This window comes from Sapajus apella, unplaced genomic scaffold (assembly GCF_009761245.1).
Source record: "Sapajus apella isolate SASKATOON/1434 unplaced genomic scaffold, GSC_monkey_1.0 scaffold81, whole genome shotgun sequence".
NCBI lineage: Eukaryota > Metazoa > Chordata > Mammalia > Primates > Cebidae > Sapajus > Sapajus apella.
The window spans coordinates 2,241,817-2,258,967 of NW_022437021.1; the positions used below are offsets into that span (position 1 = coordinate 2,241,817).

General features: G+C 34.2%; 1 protein-coding gene across 17 annotated transcripts in view; it reads right to left on the bottom strand.

Moving 5' to 3' along the window:
• Positions 1-17,151, bottom strand: part of PPP1R9A (protein phosphatase 1 regulatory subunit 9A) — a 344,292-nt gene that overhangs the window by 257,759 nt on the left and 69,382 nt on the right. The gene's annotated exons all lie outside the window — the stretch shown is intronic.

Consider the following 17,151-nt stretch of genomic DNA (forward strand, 5'->3'; position numbering starts at 1 on the left):
ATCCCAGCTACTCAGCCTCCTGAGTAGCTGGGATTACAGGCACGCGCCACCATGCCCAGCTAATTTTTGTATTTTTAGTAGAGACGGGGTTTCACCATGTTGACCAGGATGGTCTCGATCTCTTGACCTTGTGATCCACCCGCCTCGGCCTCCCAAAGTGCTGGGATTACAGGCTTGAGCCACCGCGCCCGGCCTACAATAACCAGCATTTTTAAAAGGCAATTTTCTGATTTATCCTTACACACTTTAAGACTTATCCTTTATAAGTGTCTTATAGGGTTTTTTAATAAGCTATGATGACACTGGCAACTCTCCAACCAAAAAGGCTCAGGATTAGGTTCCCATACTGTCATCCTCTGGGTCCTATTGCAGTTTAGCTATCCAAGGACTAATGAGGCTGGCCCTCTCTTTTATAAATATAACTATTACAGACATCATGGATAGAATGTAAATACAGAGTAAATTCAGATAAACACTTTCATCACAGTTTAATGACATCTAAAAAATCAGAATCAACCTTTGAAATGACATTTTTCCCACTAAATACAGTGTCATTTCCTTATCATTCTCTTTAATCAAAATTCCAAGTCAATTCTGACTTAAAGAAAGTAAATAGATTATCTATCCCTTTTTGAAACGGAATATCCAGAGACAGTGTAGAATCAGCTAAAAGAACAATGACCCTGAAGTCCTAACCCTGCAACTTAACTGTGTGACTTGGAGAGAGATGATTAACCTATCTGTATCACTTACCTCATCTGTTTACCTACCTTACAAAGAAGTTGAGGGCGCAAACAAAATAATGTGCATAAAAATCATTCCTAAATTGCCCTATCTTTTATCAATATAATAAATCAGTTAAAAACTACAAGTTATATTTCCAATAGGTATGAAGTTTTCACCTGGGAAAAGGAAAAAACATCAAGGAAAAAGAACTCAAATTATGTACGCTACAGTAAGAGTGCACAAATTATCAGTTACTACATAAAATAAAATTTGTACTACTAAGTACCAATGATAGAAAAGGAATGGCTACTAATTTACATCTTAAAAATGTAAACATATGTATATGTGAAGTGTATATACAAAAATCCACATGAAATCAACAGCCATGAAAGAATAGCGTTCTTGAAACCTGTTAAGGCCTGTCATAGCAAATACTGCAATGCAATAGAACAGATTTATTGTCTCATTCCACAAACACTTCCTGAACACCTATATCATGTATAAAGCATTATGCTGAATGTTGAGGACACAAGGATGGGTATGAAAAATTCTGCTACACTACTCATGAAAGAACTACATCAGAACTGCATGATGAAACTTAATTAAATAAGGTATCTTGGCTGGGCGCAGCGGCTCATGCCTGTAATCCCAGCACTTTGGGAGGTCAATGTGGGCAGATCACTTGAGGTAAGGAGTTCAAGACCAGCCTGGCCAACATGGAGAAACCCCGTATCCACTAAAAGTATAAAACATTAGCTGGCTGTGGTAGTGAGCACCGGTATTCCCATCTACTCAGAAGGCTGAGGCATGAGAATCACTTGAACCTGGCAGGCAGAGGTCACAGTGAACTGAGATCATGCCACCGCACTCCAGCCTGGGCAACAGAGTAAGACTCCATCTTAGAATGAATAAATAAATAAATAAATAAATAAGCTATCTCAACTGGTTTGGGCAGTGATCCTATTCTTCTTGTGCTAAAAAGTAATGCAACTCAAATAGTTACACATCATCAACAATTTCTCAGGAGATGTTTTGTTGATCTTATTGGGCTTAGTTTATCTGTTCATTGGATGAACATTCGTTGAGTCCCTAATAGCCACTACAGATGTGTCTCAAAGAAAACCTTTCTAAGACTATCTGAGGACATAACTAAATTATTTGGTGTTTTCTGATAATTTTCTTTTTTAAGTAAGGAGAAAATGGAGTAATAGAATAGCAGCAATATAATTCTTCAATATTAAAGTCTAGCTATAACCAGTAGACTGAAGAGATGAACCTAGTGCTGTAACTATCCTGCCTGTCCACCTCTCACTCATCTAGAGTGGCTGTCCCATTTCTATACCACAGGCCATACCAATGAAGCAGTGACTGAACACAGGACAGCTTTCAGGAAGAAATAATTAAATTGTAGCTCTTGGATTCAGACTGCAGACTGCCCAGGTATACACAAAGAAGATTTCTGCCAAGTAACACAGTGTAAGCTGTTGACATTTCCTGCTTCCTTCAATATGAATACTTCCTCAATAATTCGAGGTGACAATCAATGATCTACTCTTTAGAGTTCAAGGTATATCACTCATCACAATACAGTCCAAGTAGTTTCTAGGAGATTAAATAGCATAAACACAACAATTGAAGAGGAACAAGGAATAAAACAAGATGTATGGCAGTGGCTCACACCTGTAATCACAGGACTTTGGGAAGCCATGTGGGAGAATCGCTTGAGCCCAGGAGTTCAAGATCAGTCTGGCAGCATAATGAGACCCTGGCCCTACAGAAAATTTTAAAATTAGCCAGGTGTGGTAGCTTATATCTGTAGTCCCCGCTACTTGGGAGCTGAGATGGAAGGATCACTTGATCCCCAAGGTTGAGGCTGCAGTGAGCCATGATTAAGCTACTGCACCCCAGCCTAGGTGACAGAGTAAGATTCTGTCTCAAAAACAAACAAAAAAACACAAAAAAGTATGTAGCCATCTTCATACAGTTTTTGTAAAATGGATAAACAGAAATCTTACATACTGAAGTGTTGAGAAAACAGAATAAACCAAATGTTGGACTGGATTTAAAATAAACGATTTCAAGATTGTTTAAACAGCCAGAAGTTACAACAGAGCCCATGTGGACTCAAGGCGCTATACAAATATTAATAGGAAATGGATTTCTCTAAGAATCTCATGCTGAAACAGCTCAAAATCAAAGAGACCTTTTAAAAAAAAATCAAGCTAAGGAAAATAAGACACTGAATTAGGATATAAGAGGTCTTATTTCAAATGCTAGAAAAACTCATACAAGCCAGACAGTTTAAAATTCATTACTTTAAGACGAAACATTTGACTCTTCTACAAGTTGCTTTCCCCCTGTAAAATGAGAGGGGTAAATAGTTCACAGGTTTTCAAATTTTATTTTTGGGAGTACCAGATTGCTTCGGGGTTAGGTAGAGACCAACAGAGCTATAAACCTAATTTAAATGAGAGCAAATGAAGCTTTAACTATTTTCTCTATTGGGGTCCTGTATAGAATTTCCTTTTTTAAAAAGGGAAGGAGGAGGGCTCTACTTCTGTGAAGAGCTACTCACTAAACAATAAAAATAAATAACCACAGCTTCTATTTATTCAAAGTCACAATTAAAATAAATTATTCTATTAAAAACAGAAACTATTCCACTTCTGCCATCATGGAATAAGTAAGATTGCCCATACCTTCTCACTGTAAACTACTAGAAAACTAGGGAAATTTTTTTTCAAACATTGAGACAACAGGCAGCCCAGGACTATGATCCATGATTGAAGGAAAAATCTTAGTAAAATCCTTTTCCACAAGACCCTTTCCATAACACAGTGCAGGCTGGCAATTCCAAGTAGATCACAGCAGTCTCACTCAGTTGAGGAGGTAAAAATAAGACTCTAGGAAGACTGAAGAGGCTAGAGTTTGTAGGGCTGAGTACTAGTGAGCTCAGAGCTTGGCAGAGAAAGCTCCAGGAATCTGCGCAGAGGCCTCTTTAGCCAATAGCTAACTACTAAGTTAAGCATATATATGGAAGAGAAAACCCTATGAGACTGGGTGAACTATTACTGGGGAGCTGCAAGCTAAATAATTCCTGGGGGTTCTCACTGGGCTGCAAGATGCTTGAGTTCTGAGGGACATGAATAGAGAGACTCAAACACCCTAAACATTGAGAAGAGGGCTACATCTTAGTAGGAGAACTACTTACGACCTACAAAACAAATGTCAAAAAATTTAAAAGAAGATCATAAAATCCAGACACTTAACAGCATAATAGTCATAATATCCAACATCCAATAAAAAATTTCAGATGTGAATTTTAAAAGGTGATTCATAAATGGGTAAAAAAAGAGACCCAAAAATATAAGAAATAAAACTTAGCAGACCATGGAAATGTTAACATAATTAACATAAATAGGCTCAAATATTTACAACAAAATATGAATATGATTTTAAAAATGGAAGATACAAAAAAGAAAACAGAACCTTTAGAGACAAAAAACAGAGAGAGTATCTGGCTAGGCGTGGTGGTTCACGCCTATAATCCCAGAACTTTGGGAAGACGAGGCAGGCAGATCACCTGAGGTCAGGAGTTCGAGACCAGACTGACCAACATGGTGAAACCCCATCTTTATTAAATACAAAAATATTAGCCAGGCATGGTAGCATATGCCTATAATCCCAGCTACTTGGGAGGCTGAGCCAGGGGAATCCCTTGAACCATGGAGGTAGAGGTTGTAGTGAGCTGAGATTGGGCTGTTGCACTCCAGCCTGAAAAAAAGAAAAAATACACAAAAAAAAAAAAAAAAAAAAAAAAAAAAAAAAACATACAGAGTATCTGAACTGAAAAATGAAAATGACAGTAAATTTTAAAATACGCAATACAAACTAACAAAGATGGAAGAGTGAGAAAAACTGGACTACAAAAATTAATAGAGCCTATGTAACCTATAATGGTAAACAAGTGACATATGTGTACTTATAACCCAAGAATAAGAGTGGGACGGTCTTAAAAGGCATTTGAGGAAATAATGGCCAATAATTTCTCAAATTTTTATGAAAACAATAACTCACAGACAGACGCTCAAGTAAGATATGCGTAATGAAAACCACAGTAAAGCCACATCAGTATCACATTACTAAAAAACAGCAAAAGAGAGAAAACCTTAACTTATCTGTAGGCGTTCTTTAAAAAGTCTAAATAGGACTTCTTTTGTTAAATGCATACATGACAAATATTTTCTCCTAATATCTAGTTTTCTTATTCATTTCTTAACAGTGCCTTTTAATAAAAAGATTCTAATGTTTATCATGTTCAACTTATCAACTTGTCTTTTATGCATGTTTTCTATGCTCTGGATAATAAATCATTTCTTATCTTCAGGACATGAAAATATTCTATTTTTTTTCTAGAGATGTTAACATTTCAGCTATCTATTTAGGTCTATAATTCATCACAAATTAACTTTTATGTAACATAAGTTAGAGGTCAAGGTACACTTTTTCCCCAAGATATATCCAGTCCTTCTACCAGACTGGAAAAACAGTAATTTACAGAGCAATAGACTGAGTATTCAGGACTTTGTCTCACTAGTGAAATAATTATGAGCCATGGACCAAATGCTGTTCTTGTCCTGCTCAAAACTTTTTAAAGCAAGATCTAAAAAAATAAAATGATTTCTAAGTAACTTAAGTGCATCCCAGAAAAAAGCTCAAGAATATTTATAGAAATACAAAAATATTTAGTACTCAATAAGGTAATTTTCAGAATGGCATCCAATCATAGAGTCTCAGAAATGTAAAGAGGCAAGAAAATCTAAACAATAATGCTGAGAAAAATCAATTCATTAAAACCAATATAGAATGGACACAATGGACACAAATTTTAGAAATGGTAAATATCGACATAAAACCGTCATTATAAATGTATCATATGGTCAAAAATTAAGTAGAGGTATGGCAGATATTAAAGAAGACTCAAGCTTCCAGAAGTGAAAATTATAATGTCTAACATAAAAATATACTGGATAACAGTAGATTACAGAAATTACAGAAGAAAAGTGCAGTGAATTTAAGACACAACAGAAACTATCCAAAATGAGACACACAGGAATAAAAATTTTAATAATAATGAGAGCAATAAAAAGTGAAATATGGGACAACTTCAAGCAACCTACGTGTGATTTGAGTCTCGTAAGGAAAGGAAAGAAAATCTTGGGGGGAAATAATGGCCAAATTTTTTCAAATTTTATAAAAACTCTAAACCCATAGATCCAAGAAGCTCAACAAAACTCAAGCATGAGAAACATGGAGAAAAAGGCACCAAAGCATATCGAACCAAATTACTCAAAATCAGCAATAATGGGAAACTCTTAGGAGCAGCCAAAGATGAGGGTAAGAGGCCACTTCTCATGAAAAACAATGCTAGCAAGAAGATAATATAGCAACTTCTTTAAAGTACTGAAAGAAAAAAAAATCAGCTTAGAATTGTATAAGTAAAAATATCTTCAAAAATAAAGAAAAAGACATTTTTTCAGACAGAAAAATTGGAAGAATTCATCACTACATTAGCAAACTGAATTAAACAATATATTGAAAGGATAATATATTACGACCATGTGAGTTTTATCCCAAAAATGCAAGTTTGGTTTCCCATTAAAAAAAGCAATTAGTTATTTGTTTGTTTTTTGAGATGAGTTTTACTTGGTCGCCAGGCTGGAGTGCAGTGGCACAATCTCAGCTTACTGCAATCTCTGCCTTCCAGGTTCAAGTGATTCTCCTGCCTCAGCCTCCTGAGTAGCTGGGACTACAGGTATGCACCACCATGCCCAGCTAATTTTTCTATTTTCAGTAGAGATGGGGTTTCACCATGTTGGCCAAGATGGACTCGATTTCTTGAGCTTGTGATCCGCCCACCTCGGCCTCCCAAAGTGCTGGGATTACAGGTGTGAGCCACTGTGCACAGCCAGCAATCAGTTTTTTAAAAATTAATGTAATCAACCAAATTAATAACTTAAAAATCTAACATTTATTCCTGATGAAAAACTCCCTATTTAACAAAGAATCGAAAGAAATTTCCTCAACTTGATAAAGAGTACATTTAAAAAAAATACAGCTAGCATCTTACTTAATGGTAAAAGACTCAGCGTTTTCCTTGTCAGGGCTCAGAGCATGGTATCTCAAAATACAGCACCTTGGCATGAACACAAAGATCACTGACCTTCTTCCGCCCTTTTTTTCCTGAAGCCATAAAAAGAATCCTCCCTTGCTTCTCCCCTGAAGACCCTATGTGACAGGTGTCCTGCCCTATACCCAGCGGGAAGAAATGAAGACACACAGGAATCTGAACAAACAGGCCTTTCTAAGTTTCCTTTATGACTCCAATAGATCATACCTTTCCTGGCCAATCGTATTTCTACATGACTGTTTACTTTTTCATCAAACCAATGCAAAAAAATACACAGTTTTCCCTAGGACTTTAAGTCTTCATTTCTGAGGGCTCCTGGGTCAGACAAAACTTTGGTTAAATAAATTTGTTACACTTCTCTCTTGTCAGTTTGTCTTTTGTTATGGGGTGTCAGTCACAAACACTTCCTTATAATGGGCAAGGAAAAGATACTTCTTTTTCTCCCATACATCCCCACAATCAGGAATAAAACAAGGATGTCTGCTTCACCATTTTTATCCAACATTCAGTTGGAGGCTTTAGCCAGTTCAGTAACTCAAGCAAAGAGAAAAGGAAGATGTAAAAGTATCTTTACTCATAGATGACATGACAGTCTAGGTAAAACATCTGACAAAAATTGCAAGCTACCAATACTAATAGAGTCTAGTAAGATTAAAGGATATAAAACAAACGTATTTTTAAAACCCACTGCATTTCTAGACACTAGCACCAAAAACTGAAATTTTAAAAATTGTCATCTACATTAGCAGCAAAAATAGGAAATATTTAGGGATAAACCCAGCAAAAAAAAAATGTGTAAGACATGTACACTAGCAACTACAAAACACTGCTCAGAGAAATTAAAGAGACCTATGCAAATCGAGCTATAGCTTGCTCACAAAAATTCAATCTTGCTAAGATGACAATTCTCCCCAAATCAATTCACAGATTCAAACAATACAAATAAAAATACCAGCAGGCTCTTTGTATAAATTGACAAGCTGATTCTAAAATTCATATACAAATGAAAATACTTAGAGCAGCCAAACAAGTGGAAAAGAACACAGTTCAAAAGCTAACTGTTCCTGCTGTTAAAGATTATTGTTAAGCTACCATAACACAATGCAGTACTGACATCAACACAAGATGAATACATCAATGGAACAGAATAGAGCAACCAGAAATAGACCCACACATATATTAAAAACTGTTGTTTGATAGAAACAATTCTATTGAAAAAGAATGATCTTTTTGAAAAAAGGTACAGGAACAAAAGGATATCCAGATGCAAAAAAAAAAAAAAAAATTCAACAAAAAACCATACACATACTAATCCATATATAAAATTAACATATATAAAATTAACTCAAAATGTATCATACACTTAAAAGTAAAACTAAAACTACAAAAATCTAGAAGAAAAGATAGATTTGCGACCTTGGATTAACCAAAGATTTCTTAGATATGACGGCAAAAGATAATCCACGAAAGAAAAACTTGCTAAAGTGAACTTCATCAAAATATTCAGAATACTTTATTTATATTCACAATAAAATTAATAACTCTTAACACAGTAAGAAAACAACTTACTTTTTGAAAAATCAGGAAAATATTTAAACTTTTCACAAAATAAGATACACATATAAATTGCATAAAAAAGGCAATAAAAAGATGGCTCAATATCATTAATCATTAGAGAAATCCAAACTGAAACCACACTAACATTCCACTACATACCTATTAAAATGGCCAAAATTTAAAAAGACTGCCAAGATCAAGTGCTGGCATGAATGTAAAGGAAATGGAATGTTTATATACTATTAGTGGGACTATATAAATGGTACAATCACTTTGAAAAACAGTTTGGTAGTTTCTTTAAAAATAAATATGCATCTAAAATATGATCCACTCCTAGGTGATTACCCAAAAGAAAAGTGTATATTTATATAAAAATGTGTATACATCTGTTCATAGCAGCCTGTAAAAGCCAAAACTGAAAACAATTCCCACATCTGTCATCAGGTGAACAAATAAATTGTGTCACAGCCATAAAAAAAGAATCGTAGCTGGCAAGAAGAAGGTATAAGTATTGATACATGCACAATATGGACAATTATGGTGAACAAAAAGGCCAGATTTAAAAAAAGAGTACATACTCTGTACTTCCATTTATATACAATCCTAAAAATATGCAAACTACTCTGTTATGACAGAAAGCATATCAGTACTTGTCTGGAGTAAGGGGAGGGAAGATTACGGTAGGACTCAAAAGTTTGGGGTGTGATATTCATTTTCATCACTGCTGTGATGGTCACATAGGGTATACATTATGTTTAAACTTAAGAAATCATGTACTTTAAACACATGCAATATATTAAATGTCAACTATACCTCAATAAAGCAATTCTAAAAGAAGAAACTTTGAATAAGAGTGGTAACAACAGGGAGGCACAGTGGCTCACGCCTGTAATCCCAACACTCTGGGAGGCCAAGGCGGGTGGATCATTTGAGCTCAGGAGTTCAAGACCAGGCTGGGCAACATGGCAAAACCCATCTCTACCAAAATACAGAACTTAATTGGGCATGTTGGTGTGCACCTGTGTTCCCAGCTACTTGGAAGGCTGAAGTGGGAGGATCACTGGAGCCCAGAAAGTCAAGGCTGCAGTAAACCATGATCGCACCACTGCACTCTAGCCCTGTGTGGCCAAGTGAGACTCTGTCTCAAAAATTTAAAAAATAAAAAAAATATAAAGAGTGGTGAAAATTAAAAAGAAAGAAAAATTAAAATTAAAAAAGAAGAACTATTACTAATCAGACTCTCAAAAGCATAGGTACAAAAACAAACAAATGGGACTATATTAAACTAAAAATCCTCAGCACAGTAAAGGAAACAATCAACAGAGTGAAAAGACAACATGTTGAATAAGAAAAAATATTTGTAAACTATTCATCTGACAGGTGAGTAACATCCAGAATATACAAGAAACTCAAACAGAAAAACAACAAAAAAAACCAAATGATCCAATTTTTAAAAAGGGCAAACGGTCTGAACAGACATTTCCCAAAAAAAGACATAGAAAGGGCCACAAATTTAGGGAAAAATGCTCAACATCACTAATCATCAGGGAATAGCAAATCAAAACAACAATGAAGCATCATCTCACTCTAAGATGGCTATTATCAAAAAGACTAGACATAGCAAATGCTAGCAAGAATGAGGAGAAAAGGGAACTCATACACTGCTGATGGGAATGGAAACTAGTAAAGCCACCATGGAGAACAGTATGGAGGTTTCTCAAAAATCTACAAGTAGAACTACCACTGCTGGGACATTTTTTCAAAGGAAAAGAAATCAGTGTATCACAGAGACATCTACATCCCCATACTTACTTACTACAGCACCATTCATAATAGCCAAGATATGAAATTAAATCAGGTGTCCAAAACAGATGATAAAGAAAATGTGGTGTATACATACACAGTGGAACACTATTCGGCCATTAAAAAAAAGAATGAAATCCCAGAATTTGCAATAACATGGATGTAACTGGAAGACATTAAGTAAAATAAGCCAAGAACAGAAAGTTAAATTCTACATGTCTTATTCATAAGAGGAAGCTAAAATAATGTTGATCTTATAGAAGAAGCAAACAGAACAGAGATACTAGATGCTAAGAAGGGGAAGCATAAGGGAGGGAAAGGGAGAGATTTGTTAAAGAATATAAAATTACAACTAGATAAGAAGAGTAAATTCTAGTGTTCTACAGTACTATAAACTGAGTATATTTAAGAATAATATATAATTTCAAATAGCTAGAAAGAGGATATTAAACATTCCCAACACAAAGAAATAAGTGTTTGAGATTATGAATATTCTAATTACTCTAATAAGCAACATCAGTATTCCATAAATATACACAATTATTACATGTCAATTTTACAAGTTAAAAAAAGAGAAAAATGAGAAAGAAAAATGGTGCACAACTCCAATTTAGCTCACACTTATTTAATGTTTTACACTGCTCAATATTCAAAGTACCACACAATGTTAGTGCTTAAGACAACCTCGCGTCTCATTTGGCTCTATCATCCTTATTTTACACATGAAAAAAATGAAATCCAGAAAACAAGCACTTATGTCATCACAAGAGCTTTGATGTATTTATTTTTATGCCCTCGCCACCATTGTGAATTACAAATTAAATAACTCAACTAGCTACAAAAAGGGAATAAACCAAGACTGACCTCCTAAATCCAGTGCTCTTTATATTACATCACTGGCTTCTTAAATTCAGTGGGTCCTTTCAGAATTGTGAGAGGCATTTTATTATGTATAAAATGGCTGACTGAAGCCCTACTAACAGACCTTCAACTAAAATTTTTCATATTTTAACTAATCAAATGCTTCATGAAGCACAGTTTATACTAGATCAACAAAGTACCTTTTTTCTAATAATGTTCAAAAATTTCACAACTATTTTATTACATAAATGCATATTTAATTCCTTTATAAGACAATAAAGCGGTTAAAATATCAGCCATCAGGAGCAATCTGACCTTGATTTTTCAAATAATGAGTTGGCTACACATGAAATAATTTGTATAAGGGGAGAAAACATATGATTTAGTAAATAAATATTATGAATATACTAAATATTTTCTTTGTTACATTAAGATGATGGTTCTTAAACTTTAGACTGCATCAGAATCACCTGAAGAGTTTGGTTAAAAGCCACTGTAGGGAAATTGGGAATGAGAAAAAAAGATTACAGTGCACTCAAGATGGAAAAACATGGACTCTGCGGTACAAAACTTCCCAGGTTTTCTAATTCTAGCCTTTCATTGACTTTGAGCTATACTACAACTCAAAGTGTTGGTTAACTGCTGTAGATAACTGAGAGCAATGTAAATTATTCTAGTCTACAGACATGCAAGAAAATTCTGTCCCATGGAGGTTAAACTGACTTCCCCCAATAGAAAAAGTCAGTTTGCTGACCACTTGGGAATTTAATATCATTTTCTTCACATAAATTTGTGCTTCTTTGAACTGTTTATAATATCTGACTAGTTCCACCATTAACAATGACTTAAATAAAATCTTCAACATGTATTCAATACTTAGGAGAACTCATTATTTGTATCTAATGAGAGTGGTAATTTTATATCTCTTTGAAAGCCTAAGTCAGTGGGTTTTTCTTCAAATGTGGCTCTAAAACCAGCCTCATTAACATCACCTGGAAACATGTTAGAAATACACATCTCAGGCTACATTTCTAGACCTATTTTTCTAACAAAACTTCCAGGTAATTCTGATACAAGCTAAAATCTGAAAGCTACTGGACTAAAAGAGTCTTCAAAACTATGAAAACCATTGTTTGGAAGTTAACTATATTTATTTTGATTGTTTTCTGTTGTAAAGTCAAAGGATTCACCAAATTTAATTAGTAGTTTTATATGAGAGTAAAATGGCCTAAAAGAGTTAATGCAAATTTTAAAACTACTGAACCGCTAAGCACATACACACAAAAAATCAGGCTAAATTATGGGGTGGGAGGCAGGTATCAATCCAAGATGTTAGGATATGGAAGAATATATATGTATATGTATTTGTATTACAACCATTCTAAAGCTGAAATTCTGCCTACTTTACACGTACAGAATGGTTTACTCTCAACATATATTTTGACTCACAATTTCTTATTTTCATTTTTTAGGAAGTAGACATTTTTCATTTCATTTTTCCACTATTTTCAACAAAGGTTAAGAAAATGTAACAGAAGTAAATATCTACATAATTCAGATACTCAAATTCTGTTTTTATACACACTAGGAATTATTTAGCCTGGTTTTCAGATCTAATCAGATCTGCTGGAAATTGGCTCATCTCTCCAATTCACTAATTACTTAAATACACACAGTGTCACCACTTGAAAACATTATTTTTAAAAAAAAGAAAGTAAACTGTTGAGCTGGTATCTTATCCAATAATTTTTAATATATTGGAAAGTTCTCTTCTTAAATAGTTAAGTTACAAATATGTAAAATAAGCACTAGAATATTAGAAGATACAGAGGATCTATCATCAAATTATAAAAGGCTATTAACATTCTTGATTTTTGTTTTGTTTTAACTGAGGTATTTCCTCCAGAATTACAATATACACACATTTGGGTTATGTCTACACATTCCTAACTTCTGCTTCTAACAAAATTTTCTGGTATTTTAATTGTAATAAAGACCAAACATTAGAAGGCAACAGTTTCCCATCTGGAAACAGATAACAATTTCCTAGGCCTCTAGCCCACAAGTGTCCAGGGTAATGAACCTCTGACCCAATTCCAAGTATTTACTGTGTTAACTATTTTTTAAAATCAAATAGATAAAAAACTTATACATAGTGGGATGTGTTTTATCATCTTTAAGTTAAAATATTGACTTAGAATGCAAAACGTGACAAGAACTGTACTTAAAATGAAAGTTAGTATTTTACAAAGAGAATAAAGCTGGAAATCTGAATAACATCTCAAATGTATGTAATAGGATAAGGAGCAACTGAGAAAAAATAATAATAAGTTAGCAAATAGCCAGAAAGAAAAACAACTATTCTAAATACGTTTTCAAAAGAAAACATCTTTTTAAAATAAAAAAACGACTCATATATAAGAGTGTACAAATTTCATTTTATAAAACATTTTTACTTGTCCCATATTGCTATAAATAATTTTATAAATATCATTGTCAGTGGTTGCATAAAATAGCATTCAGGGAAGATACCTAAAATGTTTCACTTTTAGGGTAAGGATATGTAGCTGTTCACTAGTTTAAATAACACTACAGAGAACTTTCACCCTTTTGAATTATTTACATAGAATATGCTGTGAGAAGCAGGCTTACCAGCTCAAATAATATGAATACATCTTGATTTTTACTGGAGGAAATATCTCCTCTCCTGCTATCATACTTAATGCAAAGGAGTATTACATTTATCTATGTAGTTAAGATACTGTTTTCTTAATAGGATTTAATTTCTAAATATTCCACGATTCTTGCACTTTCACTAAATTTACAATTTTTTTCTTTTAAATAAATTTTGAGATGTTGCTTATCTGCTGAATAGGACACAACAGAATGAATTACTCTATGTGACATAAACAGCAGAGCCACAGCCAAAACTAGGTTTAAAAGAGAAAAAGGTTTCAAAAAGATAAATATTCCCTACTTTGTCAATCACACAGTTTTCTCTTCTGATTGATATTTTATCAGTTTCTGACCATTTGCAAACATTTTCTTTCCATTCCTAAACCTCACTGGTCTCTTATTTTGAGATCACCAAGGAACTGGATAGTTCATATTATCAGTTCTAATAGTTAGGAGAACAGTGGCCCAATCCATGCCCTGACAAGAGAACAGCTCCACACTAATGGCTGCTGCCCAAACCCTACTGGCCAGCTCCTATATAGCTGGAAAGCAATGGATACTTTCACAGCATTAAAGATCTGCACAAGCCAATCGAATAATAAAAAAGATAAAACAAAATTACCCAAAACTGGAATTAGCAACAGCTTTTTAAAAGTATATATTCTATTCAAAAGTCAGAATCATGAATCTATTTCTTTTTCCTTTTATTTTTAATTGACATATAATAATTGTACATATTTATGGAACACAGTGTGATATTTCAATGCACATGTATCTAATGTGTAATGATTAAATCTGGATAATTAAGATATGCATTATCTCAACCATCTATCATTTTGTGCTGTGAATATTCAAAATCTTCTAGCTTTTTGAAAATATACACTAAATTACTATTACCCATAATCATCTTACAGTCCTATGCAACACTATAATTTATTCCTCTCTTCTAGCTATAATTTTGTATCTGTTAACCAACCCCTCCCAGCATCTAATAACCACAATTCTACTCTCTAACTCTATCCGCTTATTTTTTTTAACTCCCATATATGAGTGATTGTAGGCCAGGCATAGCGTAGAATTAATTCTTACTATAAGTTATGAGTTATGAGTTGTGGTCAAATTTTAAGAACAAGCATCAATCTAGACAATTACACCAATGGTAAAAGAAGCATTACTCTAAACAATTATACCACAAGTATTATGAATTTTCTGATTTAATATTTCAATACTTACAGGTAAATACTAAAAAGGTAACCCAAAACCAAAAAATAACATTGTCAACCAAAATAACGTATACTCAACTATTCTATTCTTCTTATCAGATAATTGAGTTAATGCTTGCACACCACTAAACTAGAATTTGGCTTTCTCTATTTTAAATAATTGGCCATAGGACATAGAAGACATCTGCACAGTTGTCTTCTCAAAGCAAAAGCTGAGTCAAGAGCCTTACTCCTTCACCTAAGCCATTACAGAATTTGTTATTTCCTCTGGAGAAAATTAAGAGGTAATAATGACACTTGCCTCAGAGATCTTCTGTGGGGTGACCTTGATAATAACAGATTACAAGTAACTGTAAGTCAACTGAAAACTGCTTTCTAAAAAAATTGTTTTAAGTCCACATTATCTAGAAATAACCTAAAATTACTGTCAAAGCTTTGCATTCATTTGCTAAGTAGCATTTAACATTAGTGCTTATTATCTTTTGTAAAAATGTAAGGGTCATACACTCAAACCACAAATCCCATTGAGAGATCTCCAGCAAAATTCACAGAGATAGCACTGATTAACAGCTATAATGTCCTACAAAGACTCACTATGGAGACATATAGGATATACCTGGCTATTAATAAACTGTAATTAATACAATTTATTGCAGAAAAACTAAAAATGCAATCTGGCATACAAATATATGACAGGTCTGATTAACAAAATATGAGTTTGCTCAAACAAGTAAATAGTACACCAACTGTCTCTCCCTTCAGAATTCACCCAGAAAATTCCATAAAGTTGATGTAAACAACTCAAATTCTGTCACTAAAAATGTTGATGTTGGCCAGGCGTGGTGGCTTACACCTGTAATCCCAGCACTTTGGGAGGCCAAGCCGAGTGAATCACGTGAGGTCAGCAGTTTGGGACCAGACTGGCCAACATGACAAAACCCTGTCTCCACCAAAAATACAAAAATTAGCCAGGCATGGTGGCACATGCCTGTAATCCCAGCTACTCTTGACCTGGCAGGCGAAGGTTGCAGTGAGCTAAGATCAAGCCACTGCACTCCAGCCTGGGCAACAGGGCTAGACGATGTCTCACAAAAAAAAAAAAAAAAAAAAAAAAAAGTTGATGTTTTAAGCAGCACTACTCTGAACATCCAAATTAAATGGATTCTGGGAAATAAATCAGCCTAGAATTTTCAGAAATGTTGAAAAGTTGAAAGAGTTTTCAGAATACTTACACTGGGTCATTATTTCATTCTAAATATGACTGGTGTTTATTTTGGGAAAAGCACTCAGCAAAGAAACCACTGAATGAAAATGAACACAGCCCACAAAAAAAAGATCAAGATATAAAAAAATCTTGAGAAATGAACTGGCAATATAAAATTTTTAAGTAGCTTCCAAGAAAAGGCGTAAGTTTTTAGGAAAAATACTATCATGCCTAGAATTATTTATCAGGCTTTCAGAACTTTACTGAAGGAGAACCTGCAATATTTATTCAGTCTTTCAAGCATTTATTCTTTCAGTAGCCATTTACATGTCATGTGAAAATTTAGTCTACTCTATAATCATAATTCAATTAAAAACACACAGGGTCTATATTTAGTAGATAGCCATAATTTGGCTTTTGGTACAATTCAATCTCAGGTAAATGGAAAGAATTTACTTTCCTAGATTATTCCTTAGAAAGATATCTTGTAAGAAATCATTCTATGGCCTGAGGTCAAAATTGCAACTGCAGAGTCCTAAGAGATTTTGGCCAATCCCTATTCCCTATCCCTCAACATTCACAGGCTTTGCATCACAATCTACCTGGAAGACACAGGAGCTAAGCATTTCCTTTATCCCCTTGGTATCAGTCACCACAAGAAACACAAGATGCCCAAGTCATCCTTCACCACCTAGTCTCTTATCACCATAACATTCTCTATATCCCCTGATTTGGCCTCATATCTCAACCTTCCTCAGCTCCTGAGACACTGCTATAGTGCCCTCAGGAATTTACTGTCAGTTGTGTACAGACTGAAAACAGTCTGAATTGTTTGTTTTTTTGTTTTTGAGATGAAGTGCTCTTCTTGCCCAGGCTAGAGTGCTATAGTGTGAGCTTGCTGCAACCTCCGC